The 5000-nt window shown below is 33.4% G+C and overlaps 2 long non-coding RNA genes across 2 annotated transcripts; both read right to left on the bottom strand.

Moving 5' to 3' along the window:
• On the bottom strand, positions 736–2075 carry LOC107606870. The gene is made up of 3 exons (XR_002350686.1): positions 1958–2075; positions 1731–1891; positions 736–1595 (listed from the first exon to the last, which is right to left on the bottom strand). It is a non-coding gene; the product is annotated as an uncharacterized LOC107606870 (long non-coding RNA).
• On the bottom strand, positions 2201–4145 carry LOC110262435. Its single transcript, XR_002350685.1, has 3 exons — positions 3098–4145; positions 2731–3002; positions 2201–2637 (listed from the first exon to the last, which is right to left on the bottom strand). It is a non-coding gene; the product is annotated as an uncharacterized LOC110262435 (long non-coding RNA).

The raw sequence follows: 5000 nt of genomic DNA, 5'->3' as shown, positions 1-5000 counted from the left end.
ATACACTAAATGGAAATTCATATAGCATTACTTATATGTATTGTCCGAAGGAGATTATTATATAATATGCATGATGAGAGTATAATGTGCTACGTAATAATTGTTTCATTCATTATTCATGTATTTGTTGTTTTTTTTTTTTTTACATTTTTTCTTCAATACTCTCTTATGCATATTATTAATTTTTTTAAAACTTCAATTTTTTTTGTTTATAAGACACTTATTACTGTTATTTTTATTTCTTTTTTATATAGAATATATTTTTTTGGTGTTTTCTATTAAAGTACTAAAGAGTACTGAGAATACTAAAAAAAAGAATATAAAAAATTAATTAAATATCTAAAATTAAATTTTAAGATAACATCAAATAATTATTTTAATTTAGTTTCAAAAGATAAAAAACTTTACTGTATGGCAAAAAGTTTCTGCAAGAACTGGTTTAGTTATGATGGATGAGTTAGGCATCCTTTGAATCAAGTAATATTGCATTCATGTTAATGAGCAATAAGTGCAAGGAATTTTCTGGCACATAGTAAAATAGAAAATTTTACTTGTAAGGTTTAAAGGCTTTGACAACTATAGTATCTGCCAGTTAAAAAAGCAAACTAATTAACCATGATAAATACATAAATCACTACCAAATTACAGTTACTACATATACTAAGCTAGAATGCTAAGAAAATATTTGTCTTATCACAGCTTTTTAAACACACCAACACTATAACTAACATCAAAAGTTTTCAATCCAACCTTTTTTCCACAATTCCTCTTAAAAGTCTTGTTAGTTGATGCTTGCACATCTACAGACACAACTGCTTCTGCTGTTGAGCCATCACCTATATCAGGAGAGGACCTCTTGGCTGTAGTCTCATAGGAGCTATCACAGTTGCTCTCAACTGCTGAATCCTATTGTTCACGAAAACTCGAGAATTAGCAAGTAAAACATGAGTGACCTCTTGATCAGGCCCAATCATCTCTATATAAGGTGGATAACAATAAAAAAAATACAATAACTTCTTACGTTGGACAGAGAAATTGCCTCATGTCCATTGCTATTATCACCTGTTTCAGTTGTAGAGGTATTAGGTACATGTTGAGAGCACTGCAGGAACCAAGATCATTTGAAGGCTAGATGTTAGTTTGAACAATAAATTGTTCAACACAACTCAGTTCTAGTTCCAATCGCAACATGCTATACTTACAGAAGCATTGAAAGAAGAATTGGCAAAACCAAAAATGGACATGAGATACTCATCATCTGAAATATTTAAAACGCTGTATACCACTTCAACAGCATTGATATTCTTATAGGTGATATTGAGTTTGAATAAGAACCTTTTGTCAACAATAGTATCCAAGGACTTAGGATACGACTCTCCTTTTTCCCACTTCTTTACATGCACATAATAATTTTGTTATCATTCCAGAAAACATACAATACAGAAGCAAAGTATTTTAAACTCCCATCAATTAGACTTATAGATAACTCCTTAATTTTCTCCGCAACCTTTTGCACCATTTGCTCTGCTTCTTTGTTCCATAGAAGGAGCTTCATACAACCACTTCCATCAGTCACGATTACTTGCAGCCTATACCTGGAATAACATATCAGTAGCACATGACTGATAACAATAAAAACATGGCCATATGCAACTACACTGAATTTCATAATTCAGATATCAAGCTGAACCTAAAAAAAGCAAACAAATACTGGACACAAAACAACTAACCTTAGCATAGCCTTGAAGCCTACACGCCTACAATGATCAAATCAGTATCTATCTTTGCTCTCTAGAACTTTCTTTGGACATGTCTTACACGACGTATAGGACCAGTCATCTTTACCGACCTCTAAAGACACAATGTTTCCCACAATCCAGCAAGAGGTTTCCTAAAAAAATATTTCGAAATCAGTAACAAAACTTTATCGGCTTAAGTGATCAATTACAAATCTCACCTGTGTCATATTAAGAACCCCCTCTATGGTGCGTATTGGGACAATGCTTGCATTGATTTCATCTGCCACAGAGTATTGAGGCTGCGATTGAATAGGAGTTATCCGTTGCGAACAGGGCACAACCTCCTCTGCCAATTTGTAGAAAGTCCAAAAAGACTCATAAAAGTTAATATGGTTTTTAAGTTATATTTTATGTACTCATAACAGAGCAGTAATTTGGGCACTCCAGAGACACACCTTTTTTTGAAGTCAATAACTTTGGGAAGGTTTGGATTGAAGTAACATTTGGAGACATAGTAAGTGCTTTGAACATTCACAGAACTTAAGTATACATTTGACTTAAAGAGCTGAACAACCATTATGAAAGGCTCCCCATCATCTCGCTCGAGGTGTGGAAGCACTTGGTCCACCAATTCTCCAAACAATGTACATTTAATCTTGTGCTTCCTGGAACAAAAGGCATAATACAACTCTAACAATATTTTTCGACACTTAATATCCAGCATATGCTTGAATTAAATGACTGCAAAACACAAACAAAATGTACAACTGAAAGGAGAGAGAAAAAAGTAAATATTATTTTAGGTCTTCCAACTCTAGTGCAATACACTTGCTTTCTTTACCCGTGCATGTAATCATCCCCATAGCCTCTTCCTTTCCAACAACCTCTCCTATGTAATCTGCATGTCACAGTAATGCCATTTAAATCTAAACCTGTAATAAAATCCATGATCATATCTCAATAAAATAAGAAGTATGCTGATGTAACGTACCAAACAACAAATTCCCATCCATTAGAGCATTTGCCTCAAGCTCAGCAAAGGGGCGAAATTTGAATGGGTTAAAAGCGAAAGTCTCGATTGGAAGGACTTCCACCTCTGTCTTTGTATAGAAGCTAAGCTTGTACTTATGAGCAGTTGTCCTTACCTTCCCATTGTTAATTTTCACAATAAAATTCCAGCATACTATACATGGCATGCTTTTTTATCCTCTCCTTGAATAAATCCAAGTCAGGCTTATATATCGTTGCATGAATTCTATCACCCTACAAAACATTTTGAAACCCAAGAAAATAAAACTTGTTAGAAAGGCATTAAAGAAGAGGATGCAACAGATAACAAACTCCCACCCAATACCTACTCATCTTGCAAAACCATCTCCAAGCTAAACACTTCATTCTGGTTCCACTGGCTGGGAAACTCATACAATCGGGCAACCCCATGACCAACGACCAAGCCAGCTTGGTTGGATTGATGCTTCTGATCAAGTCTATTTTTGCAGCCATTCTTTGCACCCTAAATCTGCTTCAACCAAAAGTTCTACCAGTATAATTAACAATAGATTTATATTTCTCATGTAACCTGTACCATTCTAATATTTATATAGAGTTGTTTCCCGATCAATGAATGGAATGAGCGGGAAAACCTGGGATATTTAAAGAGTTCCGGTGAGCGCCAAAGTGGAATGTCCCAAATCCATTCCTTTAGTAACCGCATATCCTTTCACATGGACGGGAAGATATGCTACTTGTATCTGGAATTCAGTTTTGCCAAGACCTTAGACCAATGAAGCCGTCATCTCTGCACTTCTTTTAGAGGGAACATTGTAGCTACCTCGTCCACTGGGACGTTACCTTCACGACCAGCCCTGAGAAAAAGACGGCAATTGTTTTTTTGGGTTGATAACTCTGGTGGTGGACAATTTTTTGGAGGATCTTTATGCATAAGTCAACGCGTAGGATTTAGGGATTGCATTTTCATCCTAATAAAGAGAACACTATTCATTGTGGAGTTACCTCCGAAACTTTAGAATTGGGTGTTTTTGGTGGGAACACTGTGTAAGCTTTGGGTACTGCACTGCTTAACTATTATACTAGAGTGTTATGTATATGGTTTAAATATTAAGTTGAAAAACATAAAGGGAGTAAATAGAAAGGCATGTAAGGCTATGAGAATGCATGCTTTGCTAAGTTGTTTAGTTAAGAATTTGCTTCACGATAGGCATGATTGGAAATCAGAGATCAGTTATAGCTTGAAGTAGCTACAATTCGCTATTAGAAGTGTGTGACAAAGGATAGGAGTGGTGACAAATATATAGAGCAAATCATAGAGTTGGTCATGAGTTTTGCATTTGTTCAAGTCTTATCTTTGTATTTGATCAAATTTTGTTCTGGTTGACTCATATTGATTTGGTCATACAATTGGATCAATAGATTACTAATTTAATTGATGGATTATTAGTTTATCTGATTGACTTAGTTGTAATTAAATAAAAATATAAAATTATAAAATAAAATAAAATATATATCTTCACAAATATATTAATAATAATTACGTATTAATTTTTAGACATAATTAATGATACAAAAAGAGATAATACAAAATATTTTTTTAATTTAAATGAATATGAGAGAGCACAAGATAACACAATCAATAAATTAAATTTAAGGAGTGATTTCAAAGTCGTTATCTATATCTTCATAAGACAAATTTAAACCTTGACTAACATTTTTCTCATTTTGATTTGCATCTATATTTTCCATAGCATTGTTACTCGATTCATCATTACTAAGAATTAAATCAATCAATACTAAGAATTATTACGGCAACAAATTCAGCTTATTGATAATTTTCAACAACAAATTTATTTATGATAATTTTTAGCAACAAAAACTTTAATTCTAAATATGATTTACAACAACAAAATATTTAGCTAAGTCATTATTTCAAAAATAACCACCAGTAATGATAATCAACAAGAAGTGATGATTTTTAGCAAAGAGAAAAAAATTAGCTCAGTGATATTTTTAACAACAAATTCAAGATGTAGTGATGATTTACAGTAACAAAAATAAAAAAGAAAGAACATGATAATTTGTTGGAACTCACCTGTTCAAGACCAACCGACGGTGAAGGAAGCTAACCAACTGATGGTCGAAGCAAGAAGCCGACAACAACCACCAACCAATAAGGGACCAGATATTAGTTCTATCTGCTTCTGTTGCCAAGGACTGATAATACATAGCCCAATGACGAACTTGAGT

Source organism: Arachis ipaensis, chromosome B07 (genome assembly GCF_000816755.2).
Source record: "Arachis ipaensis cultivar K30076 chromosome B07, Araip1.1, whole genome shotgun sequence".
Taxonomy (NCBI): Eukaryota; Viridiplantae; Streptophyta; class Magnoliopsida; order Fabales; family Fabaceae; genus Arachis; species Arachis ipaensis.
This window is presented reverse-complemented; position numbering and strand designations above follow the sequence as displayed.